We start from the raw sequence: 20352 nt of genomic DNA, 5'->3' as shown, positions 1-20352 counted from the left end.
TCTCCAAGTGGGTTCCCTAGTAAAAGGAACAGTGGCATCTTTGACATGAACTCAGTGGCTGACTCTTTAATCACCTCCCCCTGATGGGAGAGCAGCCTTACCAGGCCAAAGAGAAAGACAATGTAGCCAGTCCTGATGAGACCTGATAGGATAGGGTCTGAGGGAAGGGGAGGAGGACCTCCCCTATCAGTGGACTGTGGAAGGGGCATGGGAAGAGAAGAGGGAGGAAGGGCAGGATTAAGAGGGGACAAGGGAGGGAGCTACAGCTGGGATAAAAAGTGAATAAAGTGTAATAAATTAAAAAAATTTTAAATTAATTTTTTATTTTTATATTAGTTACAGTTTATTAACTTTGTATCCCAGCTGTAGCCCACTCCCTCATTCTCTCCCAATACCACTCTCCCTCCCTCCTTCATCTCCTCCCTGCCCCTCTCTAAGTCCACTGCTAGGGGAGGTGCTACTCCCCTTCCATCTGACTCTAGCTTATCAGGTTTCTTCAGGATTGGCTGCAATGTCCTCCTCTGTGGCCTGGCCTGGCAAGGCAGCACCTCCCTCGGTGGTGGTGGTACTGGGGTCAAAGAACCCTGTGCCCAGATATGTTTAGTCCTTGTGGAGCTCCTGTCTTCTCCAGATCTTACTAACTCCCCCTTCTTTCATATGATTCCCTGCACTCTGCCCAAGGATTGGTTATGAGTCTCAGCATCAGCTTTGATACTCTGCTACGTAGAGTCTTTCAGGGGCCCTCTGCGGTAGGCTCCTGCACTATTGCTTGTTTTCTCCTATTTCCAATGTCCATCCCACTTGCCTTTCTAAGTGAGGATTGATCATCTTACCCTGGGTCCTCTTTCTTGTTTATCTTCTTTAGGTGTACAGATTTTAGTATGTTTATCCTATCTTATAGGTCTAGTATCCACTTATAAGTGAGTATATACCATGTGTGTCTTTCTGCAGCTCGGATACCTCACTCAGGATGATCTTTTCTAGGTCCTACCATTTGTCTGCAAATTTCATGATTTCCTTGTTTTTAATTGCTGAGTAGTATTCCATTGTGTAAAAGTACCACAATTTCTGTATCCATTCCTCTGTTGATGGACATCCGGGTTGTTTCCAGCTTCTGGCTATTGTGAATAAAGCTGTTACAAACATGGTTGAGCAAATGTCCTTGTTGTGTACTTGAGCATCTTTTGGATATATGCCTAGGAGTGGTATAGCTGGATCTTGAGGAAGCACTATTCCTAATTGTCTGAGAAAGGGCCAGATTGATTTCCAAAGTGGTTGCACAAGTTTATATTTCCACCAGCAGTGGAGGAGGGTTACCCTTTCTTCACAACCTCTCCAACATATGTTGTCACTTGAGTTTTTCATCTTAGCCATTCTGATGGGTATAAGGTGAAATCTCAGGGTCGTTTTTATTTGCATCTCTTTGATGACTAAGGACTTTAAGCATTTCTTTAAGTGTTTCTCTGCCATTCTATATTCCTCTATCGAGAATTCTCTGTTTAGCTCTGTACCCCATTTTTTTAATTGGATTGCTTGATTTGTTGCTTTTTAACTTCTTGAGTTCTTATATATTCTGGATATTAGCCCTCTGTCAGATATAGGGTTGGTTAAGAACCTTTTCCAGTCTGTAGGCTGTCCTTTTGTTCTGACAACAGTATCCTTTGCTTTACAGAAGCTTTTCCGTTTCATGAGATCCCATTTATTGCTTGTTGCTCTTAGAGCCTGTGCTGTTGGTATTCTGTTCAGAAAGTTGTCTCCTGTGCCAATGAGTTCTAGGCTCTTCCCCACTTTTTCTTCTAACTGATTTAGTGTATCTGGTTTTATGTTGAGTTCTTTGATCCACTTGGACTTTAATTTTGTGCAGGGTGATAAATATAGATCTATTTTCATTTTTTGGCATGTAGACATTCGGTTGGGCCAGCACCATTTGTTGAATATACTGTTTTTTGTTTTTTTGTTTTTTTTTTCCATTGAATGGTATTGGCTTCCTTGTCAAAAATCAAGTATTCATTGGTATATGGGTTTATTTCTGGGTCTTCTATTCGGATCTGCCTTTCAGTTTCTATGCCAATACCATGCAGTGCTAACTCCAATTCTCTTCAAACTATTCCACAAAATAGAAACAGAAGGAACATTACCAAGCTCATTCTATGATGCTACAGTCACCTTAATACCTAAACCACACAAAGACCCAACAAAAAAAACAGAACTTCAGACCTATCTCTCTTATGAACATTGATGCAAAAAAACTCAATAAAATACTGGCAACAGAATCCAAGAACACATAAAAGATATCATCCACCATGACCAAGTAGGCTTCATCCCAAGCATGCAAGGGTGGTTCAATACACAGAAATCCATCAATGTAATCCACCATATGAACAAACTGAAAGAGAAAAACCACATGATCATCTGCTTAGATGCCACAAAAAACATTTGACAAAATCTAACACCCATTCATGTTTAAAGTCTAGGAGAAATCAGGGATACAAGGCACATATCTAAACACAGTAAAGGCAATATACAGCAAGCCTATAGCCAACATCAAACACAATGGAGAGAAACTTAAATCAATCCCACCGAAATCAAGGACAAGGAAAAGCTGCCTATTGTCTCCATATCTCTTTAATTTAGTACTTGAAGTACTAGCTAGAGCAATAAGACAACTAAAGGAGAACAAGGGGATACAAATCAGAAAGCAAGAGGTCAAAGTTTCACTATTGGCAGGTGATAGCATAATATACATGAGTGACCCCCAAAATTCAACCAGAGAACTCCTTCAGCTGATAAACACCTTCAGCAAAGTGGCTGGATACAAAATTAACTCAAAAAAATCAGAAGCCCTCCTCTATACCAAAGACAAAAGGGCCAAGAAAGAAATCAGGGAAATAACACCCTTCACAATAGCCACTAATAACATAACATACCTTGGTGTGACTCTAACCAAGCAAGTGAAAGACCTGTTTGAAAAAAACTTCAAGTGTCTGAAGAAAGAAATTGAAGAAGATATCAGAAGATGGAAAGATCTCCACTGCTCATGGATTGGTAGGATTAACATAGTGAAATGGCCATTTTGCCAAAAGCAATCTACAGATTCAGTGCAATTCCAATCAAAATACCAACACAATTCTTTAAAGACCTTGAAAGAAAATTCTCAACTTCATATAAAGAAACAAAAAACAAACAAACAAACAACAACAACAAAAAAAAAAACCAAAATATCCAAAATGATACTGTACAACAACAGATCATCTGGAGGTATATTCATCCCTGATCTCAAGCTGTACTACAGAGCAATAGTAATAAAACTGCATGGTATTGTAAAAAAAAAAAATTTAAATGAATAAAAATGAAATATCCAAAACTTGTGGGACACAATGAGGATGGTTCTAAGAGATAAGTTCATAGCACTAAGTGCCTACATTAAAAACAAAAACAAAAGCAAAAATGGAGAGATTATAATTTTAACTTAACATTACTTCTACAAAAAGAAGAAATTATATGGCAAGAAAATAATCAAACTCAAAGATGAAACAGATAAGATAGGAAAAAGAGATTCAGAAAATCAATAAAAAATAGGTGGTTCTTTGAGAAAAAGCAATAAAATTAAAAACCCTCTTCTAAGTTAACTAAAACTAAAAATGAAAAAAAAAATGGACATGATAATGAACACCAGGGAAACTCAGAGAATTATAAGGATATACTTTAAAAACCTGCACTCCACCAAATTGAAGAAAATCTAAAATAAATAGGTATTGTTCTCAGTATATACCACCTACCAAAGTAAAGTCAACATCAGAAAAGGAGTTTAAACAAACCCATATAGCCCTGGCAAAACTGAAGGAATAATTAAAAGTCTCCCCTCTAAAAAATTCCAGGGCCATACAGTTTTTAGCACAGAATTTTACTAAAGTTTCAGAAAAGAGTTATCCCTAATACTCCTCAAATTATTTCACGGAACAGACACAGGAAGAATATTTCCAAATTCTTTTTACAAGGCCACAGTTACCCTGATGCTCAAATCACACAAAGACCCAATAAGGAAAATAACAAACCAATTTCCCCTAATAGCATAGATGCAATCATTCTCAGAAAAAAAAAAAAAAAAAAAAAACACAACTAAAAAACTGAATCAAAGAACACATCAAAAAATCCACTATGAAAAAGTAGGCTTCATCCCAGAGATGCAAGGATGGTTCAACATACTTAAATCAATAAATGTAATCCACCATACAAACACATTGAAATACAAAACCCACATGATCATCTCACTAGATGCAGAAAAGGACTTTGATGAAATCCATCAGCCCTTTATGTTAAAGTCCTAGAGGGCATATCTCAATAAATAAAGGTAGTCTAAAGCAAGCCCACAGCAAACATCAACCTAAATGAAGAAACTCAAAATGTTTCCACCCAAATCAGGAATAAGACAATACTGTCTACTCTCCATACCTCTTCAATGTAATATTTGAAGTCTTAGCGCCAGCAAAAGGACAAATGAAGGAAATAAGTGGGACACAAATAGAAAATGAAGAACTCAAACCAGCTTTATTTGCAGATGAGATGATTGTATACATAAGTGACTCTAAAATCTATATCAGGAAACTTGTACAGCTAATGAATACTTTCAGCAAAGTAGCAGAATACAAAATTAACACACAAAAATCAGTGTCCTTCCTATATATAAATGATGAAGGAACTGAGAAAGAAATCAAGAAAACATACCTTTCACATTAGACTCCAAAATAATTAAAATATCTTGAAGTAACTCCAACTAAACAAATGAAAGATCAAATGATTAAAAAAATTTAAGACATTGAAGGAGATAACAGAGAATGGAAAGTTCTCCCATGCTCTTGGGTTGGTAGGATGAATATAGTAAAAACCAATGTACAGATTCAATACAATCCTCATCAAAATTCCAGCACAATTCTTCACAGCACTTGAAAGCACAATTTTCAGATTCACACACGAACACAAAATACCAGGACAGCTGAAACAATCTTGAACAATAAAGGACTTCTAGATATATCATTACCCCAATCTCAGATTATACTACAGAGAGAGAGCCATGGTAGTAAATACAGCACGGTACTGGCATTAAAACAGGCATGTTGATCAATGGAATCAAATTAATTACATGACAGGAAGTCCACACAAATATAGACACTTGTTTGTTGTCGTTTGTTTGCTTGCTTAGAAAGAAGCCAGAAATACACGTTGGAAAAGACAGTATCTTCAGTGAATAATGCTGATCAAACTGGACGGCTACAGGAGATCCAAGATGGCAGAGCTGACCACACATGGTATCAGCAGTGATAGCAGAGAGACTGGCAGACCCCCAAACCCGGACAACTGTGTTTCTCAAGTGAGAAGAGAACCCACGAGGGAAACACGAGGGTACATCTTCAGGGCACACGGCTAATCCTGGGGAAAACTCCTAGGCTCCTGCCCAGCACAGCCCCAGGTGTAGGCCACCCACCCAAGCACACTGTCCGTGGATATCTCCCTGGTACCTGAGGCTCTCCTCTATGATCTCGGGCACTCACTCTCACTGTCTGTAGGCTGGATACATTCCGGTACTGGAGGTGAGATCCTAAACCCAGGCGCCTACTCTCACCATCCAGTGGGGACCCAGTCTCGGGCTTCCACTCTCACAGACCTGTAGAGTTGATACCTTCTAGTACTGGGTTGGGGGCAATGAGCGTGGCGGGAGGGACTTGGGGCCCACTCTAACCATCCTCCTGACACCTTCTAGTACTGGTGACTCCAGGTTCCAAACTCAGGTGCCCAACTCTGATCGTCTGTTGGAAAGGGTACCTGTGATGTGCAGCTCTGAACTCAGGGTCCACTCTTCCTTCATCATCCCGGGCAGGTGGCTCCAACCCTGGACCTCCTGATGCTTAGGACCCATGGAAGCAACCCAGACACTGCTCCAAGGCTCAACCGGTCTCCCTTAGGAGACTAGCAAGACCTGTGAGCTCACAGGTTCTCTATAAAGGCTGTGCCCATCAAGCACGGTATTGGAGCACAGTGCCTGGGCTCACTAACCTCAGGGCAAGAAAGCCAGTAGTGGGGCAGCTGACTCCTGGACTTCCCTCTTTGAAAGGAAGACCCCTGAGTCCCTGAAGAATCCACATGCTCCCCAGGATCAAACACCTGAGGAGACTCACAGGCAATTCCCTGAGAACCACCTGCCATTCTAAGATCATTCCCACCAACCTGAGAAGGGCTCCTGCAGAAACATCCAGCTTCCTACCCAGGGCCCTTCCCACATCCCTGAGAACACCTTTTGGCAACAAGATCTAACATCCAATGCCTGAGATAACCAGATAGCTAAAGGTCAACATAAAAACACAAATCAACAAAAGCCAAAACAATATGGCATGTCCAGAACCCAGTTATCCAAAGGCAAGTAGCCTTCAATGCCCTAACACAACTGAAACACAAGAAAATGACCTTAAATCTATGAAGATTCAGTCAAACAGATTGAGGCCTATAGAGAGGAAATAATAAGGTCACTGAAAGTAATACAGGAAAGTTCAAACAAACAAGTGAAGGAATTGGTCAAATCATATAATGAAAGGCAAGAAAATGCAAACTAACAGGTGAAGGAAATAAAAAAAATAATTCAAGATCTGAGGATGGAAATAGAAACATTAAAGAAAGCAAAAATGAAAAAAATCAAGGAGAGGGAGAACTTAGGGAAGAAAACAGGAACTACAGAGGTAAACATCACTAGCAGAATACAATAGATGGAGGAAAGAATCTCAGGTGTAAAAGACACAATGGAAGAAATAAATGCATCAATCAAAGAAAACATCAAATCCAAAAAATTCCTGACACAAAACATTCAAGAAATCAAGGACACAATGAAAAGAAGAAACCTAAAAATAATAAGAATAGAAGAAAGAAAAGATTCACAGCTCCAAGGACCAGAAAATATTTTCAACAAAATCATAGCAGAAAATTTCCCCAATTTTAAGATAGAGATGCTTATAAGCATACAAGAGGCCTACAGAACACCAACTAGATTAGACCAGAAAAGAAAATTCTCCTGCCACATAATAATAAAAGCACTAAATGTGCAGAACAAAAGAAAAATACTAAAAGCTGCAAGGGATAAAGGCCAAGTAACATATAATGGCAACCTACAGAATCACACCTGACTTCTCGGCAGAGACCATAAAAGCCAGAAGGGCCTGACAGACACCTTGCAAACCCTAAGAGAACACAGATGCCAGTCCAGACTACTATAGCCATCAAAACACTCAATCGTCATAAACAAGATATTCTACAACAGAACATAATTTAAACAATATCTATGCATCAATCAAGCCCTACAGAAGATACTAGAAGGAAAACTCACACCTGAAGAAGTTAACCACACCCCAAAAACACAGGATATAAATAACTTCACTGCAGCATAACCAAAAGTAGACAAGCACACAAACACGGTGATATACCAACACCAAAATAAATGGAACTAACTGTCACTGATCATTAACACTGATCTCTCAACATCAGTGCACTCAACTCTCCAATAAAAAGACACAGACTAATAGAATGTATGTATAATCAGGTCCCAACATTCTGCTGCATATAAGAAACACAGGTCAGACACAAAAATAGACATTACCTGAGAGTAAAGGGCTGGAAGATGTTTTTCCAAGCAAATGGACCCATGAAGCAAGCTAGAGTATCTATTCTAATATCTAATAAAATAGACTTTCAACCAAAATTAATTAAAAGAGATGAGAAAAGAAACTTCATATTTTTCAAAGGAAAATTCCACCAAGAAGTCATCTCAATTTTTAACATCTATGCACCAAATACAAAGGCACCCACATTTGTAAAAGTAACATTAATAATACGTAAACCACATACAGATCCCCAAACATTAATAGTGGGAAACTTCAACACCTCACTCTCAGCAAAGGACAGATCAAATATACAGAAGCTAAACTGAGAGACAATGACACTAAGAGATGTCATGAATCAAATGGACCTCACAGACATCTACAGAACTTTCCACCCAAACAAAAGAATTTACCTTCTCAGCACCTCATGGAACCTTCTCCAAAACGGACCATATAGTGGGTCACAAATCAAACCTCAACAGATACAAGAAGACTGAAATAATCCCTTGCATCCTATCAAACTTGGATGGACTAAAGCCGGACCTCAACAACAACAGAAAAAACAAAAAGCCTTCATACCACATGCAAACTGAATAACTCTCTACCCAACAACAACTGGGCCAGGGCAGAAATAAAAAAAGAAATTAAAGACTTTCTAGAATTAAATGAAAATGAAGGTACAACATACCTAGACTTATGGGACACAATGAAAGCAGTGCTAAGAAGAAAGTTCATAGCACTAAGTGCCTTCATAACTTAACAGCTCACCTGAAATCCCTAGAAAAAAATAGCAGACACACCCAAGAGGAATAGATGGCTGAAAATAATCAGACTCAGGGCTGAAATCAATAAAATAGAAACAAAGAGAGTAATACAAAGAAGCACTAAAACCAAGAGCTGGTTCTTTGAGAAGAGCAACCAGAGAGACAAACCCTTAGCCAAACTAACTAAAAGGTAGAGAGACACCATCCAAATCAACAAAATCAGAAATGAAAGGGAGAACATAACGACAGACACTGAGGAAATCCAAAGAATCCTTAGGTCTCGCTTCAAATGCCTATATGCCGCAAAATACAAAAATCTAAATGAAATCGACTGTTTTCTTGATAGATTCCACTTATCAAAGTTGAATAAAAAACAGGTAAATAAATTAAATAGTCCTATATCCCCTAAGGAAACAGAAGCAGTCATCAAAACTCTCCCATCCAAAACAAGCCCCCAGAGCCAGATGATTTCAGTGCAGAATTCTACCAGACCTTCAAAGAAGAGCTAACTCCAGTACTCCTCAAATTATTCCACAAAATAAAAACAAAAGGAACATTACCAAACTCAGTCTATGAGGTCATAGTCACCTTGATACCTAAACCACATAAAGTCCCAACAAAGAAAGAGAAGTTAAGACCAATTTCTATTATGAACATTGACACAAAAATATTCAATTCACAAACTGAATCCAGGAACACATCAAAGGTAGCATCCACTATGACCAAGTAGGCTTCATCTCAGACATGCAAGGGTGGTTCAATATAGAGTAACCCATCAATTTAATCCACCATATAAACGAACTGAAAGAAAAAAAACCCACATGATCATCTTTTTAGATGATCAAAAAGCATCTGACAAAATCCAACACTCTTTCATGTTCAAAGTCTTGGAGAAATCAAAGGTACAAGGTACATGCCTAAACATAGTAAAGACAATATACAGCAACCCTATAGCCAACATCAAAGTAAATGGAGAGAAACTTGAATCAATTCCACTGAAATCAGGGACAAGGCAAGGCTGCCTACTCCATATCTCTTCAACATAGTACTTGAAATCCTAGCTAGAACAGTAAGACAACTAAAAGAGATCCAGGGGACACAAATCAAAAAGGAAGAAGTCAAAGTATCACTAATCACAGATGATATGATAATATACATGAATGACTCCAAAAATTTTACCAGGGAACTCCTACAAATGATAAACACCTTGTGTGAAGTGATTGGATACGAAATTAATTAAAAAAAAATCAGCAGCCATCTGTACACAAAAGTCAAATGAACTGAGAAAGAAATTAGGGAAACAACCCCCTTCACAACAGCCACAAAAAACAAAAACAAAAATAAAAACAAAAACAAAACACCACAATGTATCTTGGTGTAACTCTAACCAAGCAAGTGAAAGACATGTATGAAGAAAAAAAAAACACAAAACAAAACCTAAAGTCTTTGAAGAAAGAAATTGAAGATGGAAAGATCTCCCATACTCATGGATTGGTAGGATCAGCATAATAAAAATGGCCATCCTACAAAAAGTAACCTACAGATTCAATGCAATTTTCATCACAATACCAACACAATTCTTTACAGAACTTGAAAGGACAATTCTCAAATTCATATGGAAAAACAAAAACCAGAAGAGCAAACTGTTTGGCTGCATATAGAAGAATGAAAATAGACCCATACTTATCACCGTGCACAAACCTTAACTTCAAATGTATCAAATACCTTAAAGCAAGCCCAGATATTCTAAATCTGATAGAAGAGAAAGTGGGGAATATTCTTGAACTCATTAGCACAGAAAAAAAAAAGATTCTGAATAACAATAGCACAGTCATTAAGATAACAACAAATGATACTTTATGAGAATGAAAAGCTTTTGTAAGGCAAAGTGCACCATCATTTAAACAAAGCATCAGGCTACAGAATGGAAATATGTATTTACCAAGTACATATTAGAGGGCTAATATCTAGTATTATATAAAAACTGGACATCAAGAAAACAAATAGCCCAATTAAAACATGGTGCACAGATGTAAACAGGGAATTCATGCTTAGCAACAATAAGCTATCACACTCATTGGAACTTCTTTCCACTGACAAGCTTCATCCAAATTGTGACTAAATAGGAAAAATAATTATCAGGCTATAATTTAATTTCCCTGGTGGATACTCTGCATAACCAAAGACTCATATGTCAGTAAATTAAAAATTATAATTTTCTATTCTCCGCAGTTTGTCTGCCTGTCAGATATCTAAAACAAGCAGTTAATCTTAAAGGACTCTTTCACCTCCAAGATCCTTTGACTACATGAATTTGTGACCGAGAGGAAGAAGAATATTAGAATAAATGTTTCCTGTCAACCAAAATAATGTATAAACATGCCACAATGAAATCCATTATGCTAAGTTATGCATTATGTACATTTTCTAACTTTATATTGGTACAAATTCACTGAGGAAATTTATGGCATGGCTAAAAATTTACATTTACACATTAACACATATATGTGTAACTAATATTTAGAATGTGATTAGTGACACTAGAAGCAATTTTTGTACTGAACTAGATGAAAAACAAATATATACTGATTATATTTGGGGTTTCCATATGGTTAAGCTATAATACTCACTATTAATACTATTAAATTTTGTAAAATTTTAAAAATTATTTATTACTTTTGTTCTTATTTAGGGGTATATTTCTATGTCAATGAGTAAAAATGATTTTGTTCCCTTGTGGTATCAACAGGAAAAGTTGACACTTTTCCCACTCTTTTGTTTATGCTGATTTAATTGATGCAGTTACATATTTTGCCTTTGGTTCATAAATTTGTTCTTAATGTTTCTATGAAATTGATATTAAATCCACAAAAGTAAAGTGTTTATAAGTAGCTCAGAAACAACCCAAGTGCAATATAAATAGTGGTACTCGATGCTTTTCATAGCCACTGACGGGTTGGAGCCATTGATCATGCATGGTGCTTTGCCAAGGAGGCCCACAGTCAGAGATACGCCCCCATCCAAGTTTAACATCTTCAGCTAGCTTCCAAATGGACCAATATACTCAAAGGCATTTTGGCTTTATTCCTTTCCTGTAACTTAGATTAAATATTTGCAAAAGTAAGGTAAAATTTCTCATAAAAGTTGCACATCATCATTATAAATATCAGGTTTAAAAAAAATCTTTAAAATACATGAGTCTTTGAAGAATGTGAAATTAGGAAGACAAATCTAATGGACAAGTGAACAAGGAAACCATGAATAATGTTCTAAAACTGAGAAAATACATTTTGCTTTCTTTGGAATCGTTGTTAAGTCATAAACAGTCTATCAAGAAATAACAAAATAGCTTGGAACCAAAGAACGAGATATAAGTCAGAGATTAAGAGGAAACTCATTTGTGCTAGCCTAGTAAAGAATCGTTTCTGATTTTTTCTGGTTATTGGGATGCCTGGTCCATGTTAATTGCACGTGCTATTGTGTGTGGTTGTGATCCTGGCATACGCACGTATTGGCCTTCGTTCCCAGCCAATCTTTCCTACTCCTTCAGTCTCTTTACTCTGTCCTAGTTTCTTCTCTAGCACTTTTAGGCTATCTTGTGTGAGAGCCATCTCACTAGCCTCTGGGATACCTTTTTAAATGGCTGAAAACATTTGCAACTGTTGCATGTTTATTGCTTAGCGCATACTCGTAGAAGGATAAAGCCGTACATGGAAATAGTCAATGTGAAATCAGAAAATTTTATTTATGTTGGAAATAGAGAAAAAAAAACTATTCAGAGAAGAAAAATATGGAAATATCTTATTAAGCTTGTGATGTTTACATTTTTGAACCAAGGGATGCCCTTGGGGCCATTTGTTATAATGCTTCTGTGTTCATACATTTCTGAAACATCCCATAAAAAATTTTCAAAGAAACCAAGAAACTGCTTAAAGCTAGAAAAGTGATTTAGTTTTTATGTTATGAAGAAGAACTAGCTGTTTTCTACATTCATAAATAGATTTAAAAATTTAGGTTAAACACAAAGCTCACTTTCCAAGTTTAATGAGATTTTAAATATTACCATAGGTTACAAGGAAAATAACATTTTGACAATGGGGCCAGATTATTATCTTTCTTAAGCATGGGTGGCCTTGGCTTAACTGGAACCACATCTCCTGTCCATTAACCTCTGGCCTTCTGAGTAGAATTGGAAGATATTAATAGTGTAAGATGAGGAAGTAGAGAGAACAACCATGAATACAAATAGTGAAGGTTAAACCAGAAAAATAACACCTTCTTTTATTTTTGATCCATGATTCCCAATCACTAAGAAGACTACATGTATCTTCAGTGTCTCTTCATTTGGAGTTTTAAGTCATTTTTTATTCCTGTGTTGAATCTTCTGGGAATGTGCCTTAAATATAATCCCCCATTTCTTAGCCACATGACCATCAACTAAAAACATCCTGATTTTCCCTTTCTGTTTCCAGCAGTATCCTAGTTCTGTCCATGATCTCACTTATTCCTTAGACAGACATAACCTAACCTTATATCTGGAAATATCCTATCTCTTAATTTCTGAAAAATGATAAGCCATATTCCAACTTTACAAAACTTCCATTTCTTCAATGATGATTACCAGGGAGGTAATCAAAGAGCAGGCAACTGAGTTCATGCCAGTGACTGCCCCTGCTCCCTTTACTCAGGTATCCACATAGAGACTCAGCTGCCAATCGGCTACATCTGAGCAGGGGGTCTAGATCTTCTCTATGCATGGTCCGTGGTTGGTGTATCAGTCTCTGCAGGACCCCCTGAGCTCAGATATTTCAGCTTTGTTGGTCTCCTTGTGGAGCTCCTCTGCCTTCCGTGTCCTTTTATCACTCCCCCCTCATTAAGACTCCCTGCTTTCTCCCCAAAGTTTGGCTGTGAGTCTCAGCATCTGCTTTGATCCCCTGTTGGGTGGAGCCTTTCAGAGGACCCTCTATAGTAGGCTCCCATCCTGTTTCCTCTCTTCTGCCAATTCTGGTGTCTATCCTGTTTGTTATTTTAAATGAGATTTAAGCATTCTCCCTGGGGTCCTCCTTAGTGTTTATCTTCTAAAGGAATGTCCAACATACTCATCAGAGAAATGAAAATTAAAAAGACTAAGATTTCACTTTATGCCTATCAGAATGGTTAAAATAAAATAAAAAAAAAAAACTCAAGTGACACCACATGCTGGAGAGGATGTGGAGAAAGGGGAACCCTCCTCCATTGCTGGTGGGAATGTAAACTTGAACAACCACTTTGGAAATCAATTTGGGCCTTTCTCAGAAAATTAGGAATAGTGCTACCCCAAGATCCAGCTGTATATATGATCCTGAGCATATATCCAAAAGGTGCTCAGCTATACAGCAAGGACATTTGCTCAACCATGTTTGTAGCAGCTTCATTTATGATAGCCAGAATCTGCAAACAACCTAGATGCCCCTCAGCTGAGGAATGGATACAGAATTGTGGTGCATCTACACAATGGAATACTACTCAGAAATTAAAAACAAGGAAATCATGAAATTTGCAGGCAAATGGATGGAAGTAGAAAAGACCATCCTGAGTGAGGTAACCCAGAAGCAGAAAGACACACATGGTATACACTCACTTATAAGCAGATATTAACCTTATAATATAGGATAGATATACTAAAACCTACAGGCCAGGCCTGAAGATGCTGAGGAAGCTTTAAATACCATGTACCAAGGTTGATGTTCTTCGACCTTACCTGCGATTGAGTACAATGTGAAAAGTCCCAATCTCATGGTAATGACCAAATAAAAAGAAAATGATTTCGTTAAAGATAACATCTACAATTTAAGATTTTATAGATTTAAAATGTGAGCCAAGAAGGATATTGTTTGATGAGGGATCTTCTGTGAGATGTAATTCAAAGTGAAACATGACTACTTTAAACAATTTATTTCGGGGGACTGAAATAAATAGCCCAGCAAACACAAACACGTTTTATTTGAGATACATTTCTAGGCTAGCCTAAATCAGAGGCATTTGGATGCGACATTCACATTCTAAAGTGACTCCTGCTGCCCTGGGTGTCCTGTTTGTCTGAGTTGTACTGATCTAACATTATTTGTGTTTCCTTGGTATCACGAAACATCTTTTTTTTTTTTTTTACAAAGCCATTCAGAATTTCAGAAGCTATAATATTCAGCAAAAGTGAATACAATGGACAATACCCATCTTTCCTTAGTTACCCATCATTCTTTGTCTAGGGTGGAAGATTGATGAACTCTCCCCTGATCACGGTAGCATGTCTACTTCTGTTGTCCTTTTTCCAATCATGTTTAGGCAGCCATGTTGTGAGACTTCATGGATGTAGCTTCCGACATTTCTGGAAGACACAGTTGCACAGGAAACTTCAGAGAATAGCACAGCAATTAGTTATACATAACAAATCGTCATAAACCATATCCTGGAAAATATAAACATACATATATTTTTATATACATGAATACATATATATGCATACATGCATACAAAGATATATATATATTTCTTACATGTTGTTATATATGTGTATGTATATATAACATATATTTATATTCTTTATAATCTATATATAGGATGTATATATGTATGTATTTATATAGATATAACATGTTATATTTATACTAATATGTTATATAGCTAGACAGATATCTATAATATATATAGTATACATACATATATACAAATAAACAATTTTTTTTTCTGTTAGCCTGTCTGGTTTTTTTTTTTTTTTTGCTCTTTTTTAGAAATTTTTATTAATTACACTTTATTCATTTTGTAGCCCCCCTGTGGCTCCTTCCCTCCTCCCCTCCTAATCTCTCTCTCCCTCCCCTTTCTCCACGCATGCCCCTCCCCAAGTCCACTGATAGTGGAGGTCTTCCTTTCCTTCCTTCTGATCCTAGTCTATCAGGTCTCATCAGGAGTGGCTGCATTGTCTTCCTCTGTGTCCTGGTAAGGCTGCTCCCTGCTCAGGGGGAGGTGATCAAAGAGCAGGCCAATCAGTTCATGTCAGAGACAGTGCCTGTTCCCATTATTATGGAACTCACTTGGACATTGAACTACCATGGGCTACATCTGTGCAGAGGTTCTAGATTATCTCCATGCATGGTCCTTGTTTGGAGTATCAGTCTCAGAAAAGACCTCTGTACCCAGATTTTTTGGTTCTGTTGCTCTCCTTGTGGAGCTCCTGTCCCCTCCAGGTCTTCTATCTCCTCTTTGTTTCATAAGATTCCTTGCCCTCTGCCCAAAGTTTGGTTATGAGTCTCAGCATCTGCTTTAATATCCTCCTGGATAGTCTTCCAGAGGCCCTCTATGGTAGGCTCCTGTCCTGTTCCCTCTTCCACCACTTCTGATCTCTGTCCTGTTGCCTGCTCTTTACTAATCTCCTCCTGGTGAGGTGGACCTACTAGACCACAGAGAAAGAGTATCCAGATAGTCCTGATAAGACCTGCTAGGCTAAGGTCAGATAGTAGGGGACTAGGCGAGGGGCATAAAGGGAGAAGAAGGAGAAAAGGTGGGACTGGGAGGAGATGAGGGAGGGGGCTACACCAGGGATAACAAAGTCAATAAATTGTAATAAGTAATAATAATAAAGTATTGCAATCTTAAAAATATTTTGATATAATACCATCTTTGAAATTTGTATTTAACAGCAAAGTGTAGTAAAGTGGGGGAAAGTGCCTTGCCTTTTAAGAAATGTCAATTCCATTCACCTGTATCAAAACAAGCAATGTTTTGGTCTTTGTAAATATAATTGCACAACTTATGCTATTGGCCGAACTAGAGCTCTAAATAGAGCAGGCAGCAATTGTAGGTGCTGTGACTGTTTCTGCCCCTCACACCTTACCTACAATGAAAAGTTGTGACACTGACTTGGGTGGAAGCTTAGGAACCACGGTTAAAAGCACAAATCCAGGCCCAGAGGCCAGGGTACACTCTCTGGCCCTTGCTTTATACAGACAAGGGTCATCTTGACCCTCTCTGCTGTCTGCTCCTACTCACCCTACCTCTAAGCCCCACTCACTTTATATCTTGGCTTACTCAATGGCTGTGGTAAGATCAAATAAAATGATATACTATTAAACTCTTTGAAAACTATAAAACCCTGAGCACAGACGACATACCTACGATGACTGTGTTGTGCACAATTTCATTAAGTATCTCTCATAGACTTCCCTAGAGGTCTTCTTCCTTAGTGTTTCCCGATCCCATAAAGCTGACATCAAGATTAACTATCCCAGGGTGGTAGCCAGGCAAACACTTTCCTGTCTGGTGACTAAACTGCGTTTGTATAGGACAACTTCTCTTTAAATTAATATAATTAATTTATGTTAATATGAATTTATATTAATATAAAATTAATATAAAACATATCTTTGCATGCCTGTCTTAGATACTTTCCTATCACTGAGGTAAGACCCATGGCCAGGGCAACTTACAGAAGAAAGCGTTTATTTGGAGTTTAAGTTCAGAGTGAATCCATGACCATCATGGTGGGGAGGATGGTGGCACGCAACCGGAAGTGGTGCTAGAGCAATAGCTGAGAGCTCATGTCGTGATCCACAATCAACACAAACACAGACACAGACACACACACACAGAGAGAGAGAGAGAGAGAGAGAGAGTCCCACCCCAATGATACATCTCCTCCTCATTCCTCCCCAGCAGTTCCATCAAGCGGTCAAACACGAGTCCATGTGGACCTTTCCCATTCAAACCACCACAACGTCTTTTCTCTTCTCAGAATGCAGCATTCCGTAGAAATTAAGGTCTTGGAATTGTAAATGTTCTGCAGTTTTGCTAAAAGCAGTGAAAAGGTTATTGTGCACACACACACACACACACACACACACACACACACACAAATACTTCTTCTTAACCCAATAAAAATAATATCACCCTTTTTCTCAGAATCAATAAGCAAATAAAAATAAATGAGATTACAAGTGCTGGCTGCAAGAATTTTAATCTTGGAGGAATTGAAGACAAATAGTAAATGTGCCCACAATATGCTTTCCAGCAGAGAATGAAATACAGCTATATTCTACGAAGCAGACGACATGATGTTTCAACTCGGGCTTAATGTGGATTTCAGAAAACAATATTCAAATCAGTGATTTTTATTACTCAGATAAATTCATTTCTATAACTTAAATGTATACATAACATTTTAAACTTTATTAAATTATAAGAGACTTCATGTTAGCCCCACCACAGACAGTTAGCCATCCATGCCAGCTGTTGATTGCTGCCCTAGCACAGGAAACTTGGCATATTTCCAATCAGATGTCCCTACTGTGTCCAAAACAGAGCATTTTTAAACACAGACCTTCTGTGCTGAAGGATCATGAATCTCCAAATGAGCATGTTTGAAAGAGGATGAAATAGGTATTGCCGCAAAACCATTAGCCCAGGGTAATAAAGCTGAAAATCACGGAGGTCTCCTAATGGTGCGGCACCATCACAAGCCAGAGGCTGCCTCACACATACTAACTCACATACACTCACATGCAAAATATCTATAACTGCTAACATTCTCTTTTTTTCTCCTCTCTCCATTCTTTCCTCTCTCTCCACTCCCTCTGTAAATCTGGTTGTGCTGCATATTTTTTTTTCATTTTATTCTTTGATAATTTTATACATGTATATGCTGAATTTTGGTCGTTTTCCTCCTCCCAACATCTTTCTTATTTTATGCCCCTTTCTCTTCTACTGAAACCTCTTCCCACAACCCTCCTTCTGCAGAGATTCCGGAGACCTTACCTCTCACTGAGGGACTGTGGGCAGTTAAAGGATGGTGGAGGCAAGGATGTTGTTGACATCAGATAAAGCTTTGCTCTGTATCCCAAACTCCTGAAACTTTCTACGTAGCTCACGCTGACCTTGAATTCTAGGATCGCAGGCATGCGGCACCAATTACCATCAAAGTTGACAGCCTTTATTGCTTCTTCTTCTTCTTCTTCAGGGTAATTTGCATAGCTGAGCTCTTTAAGCTTGTGAAGGAGGAAGGGTTCTTACTGCCATATCTTTTAAAAAGTGACACATCATATATCACATTGATTGTTCAAGTCTGGACTCACATGCACCTCTCTCTCTGTGCCTCCCTCTCTCTCTCTCTCTTACACACACACACTTAGGCATGTGTGCACACACAAATGCACTCACATACATCACGCAGAATATACCTGAGCAAATATTATTTGGGGAAATGTCAGGCAAGTCTAAGAGATTTCCTTGCATGGTTATGTACTTACAAGTTAATATTACCTCAAATATATACACAGTGCATTGTAGTGGTATTTCCCCATCAACCTCTTTATTCCTGCCCACTCCTGCTGACTCATTCTTCCCAGCGAGCTCCCTCCTGCTTTCATGTCCTTAAATCTATCTGTTTTTCTTTTCCTTCCTTCCTTCCTTCCTTCCTTCCTTTCTTTCTTTCTTTCTTTCTTTCTTTCTTTTTTTCTTCCTTCTTTCCTTCCTTCCTTCCTTTCCTTCCTTCCTTCCTTCCTTCCTTCCTTCCTTTATTTCTTTGTATTTTTTTTCTTTTTGGTGACGGTCTTGTGCAGGCAGCCAGCAGTGCTGTGTCAATCCAGAAGACAGCATTTTATAGCATTCTGCTTCAACTTCTGCTTCTCACAAGATCTTCCTGCCCCCTCTTCCATGATGTTCATTTGTCCCTAGAAAGGGTGATGTAGATGTTTCATTTAGGGCTGTAAACTCAGTAATCACCTGTTTTCAGCACTTCAGTTGTGACTCCCCACACTAACCATAACCCACTACACAAAAGAAGCTTCTCCTACCAGGGCTGAGAATAGAACCAATATAAGGGTTTTAAATGGATATTTACAGGGTACCTTAGCTACATCTCCATTTAGTTAAACATAAGTAGTTCTTTCCTCTGACCTCCTCAGTCATTTTTGTTTGTTTGTTTGTTTTCTTTTACCAGATTTATAGTACCAGTCATTAATTTCTTCCATTGCAGTGGGCCTCAAATCTAATCAGTGATCAATTGGTTGCCCCTAACACATTCATGCCACTATTGCACATGCTGCCTGTCAGGTTTTTATTATAACATGCATGGTCCATAGCTTGCTAAGGCTATGTTGTTAAGGCTAAGAAGATGTTTCTCCCCTATACTGATAGGACCCTGTAACACCATGGATAGTAGCTGCAGGGAAGAAGGTCCAGAATGCTTTCTGTATGCACAGCCACAGGATGTGGTGTCTTTAGCAATAAAGCTTTATTATCTAGTTTATGTAGGTGACCAAGAGCAATGGCAATAGCTTCTATTGTCAAACTAGTAAAATCTTTGTGAGCATGTGTGTGTATGCATGCTCACATGCACTTACACATGTGTGTACACGTAAATGGAGTCAATATCATATGTCTTCCTCAATCATCTTCTTTTTCAGACAGTTCCTCACTGAATCTGAAGCTCCTTGATTGGGCTACACTGGGTGTTTTGTTCTTTGGTTTCTTTTTCCTTTCTGGTCCTCTAGGTGGAATAGAGTCTCCACTCAACTTGGACACTGGACTTCTGCTGGCTGGGATGGCCTCTGGCTCAGCAGGAGGTTTCCACCCAAGTTGGGAACTGAATTTCTGGCAGCAGGTATAGTATAACCAGTTTTGGGGGTGGGGTCCTCCACAGGAGTTAGGGGCCTGGTTATGGTGATAGGAGTGGAATTGCCAATCAGGGGCTGGCAGTACAGGCACTGAGAGATTGTGGGCAGTCTGCCTGTAAGCAGTCTACCTAGGATTGTGGGTGCCAGTGTGGCCTTTGGTGGAACAGGGAGCTTCCAGGGGAGGTGTGGGCTAGGATCTTGTTGACAAGGAAAGGAATGGCAGTGAGGCGTAGCCTGAGAATTTCTTTTTAACACATAGAAATTGAAAGTAACCTGGATGTCCAAACAGTCAAAAAGACTTTACTG

The sequence above is a fragment of the Meriones unguiculatus genome, chromosome 20 (genome assembly GCF_030254825.1).
Source record: "Meriones unguiculatus strain TT.TT164.6M chromosome 20, Bangor_MerUng_6.1, whole genome shotgun sequence".
In the NCBI taxonomy this organism is placed as follows: domain Eukaryota; kingdom Metazoa; phylum Chordata; class Mammalia; order Rodentia; family Muridae; genus Meriones; species Meriones unguiculatus.
This window is presented reverse-complemented; position numbering follows the sequence as displayed.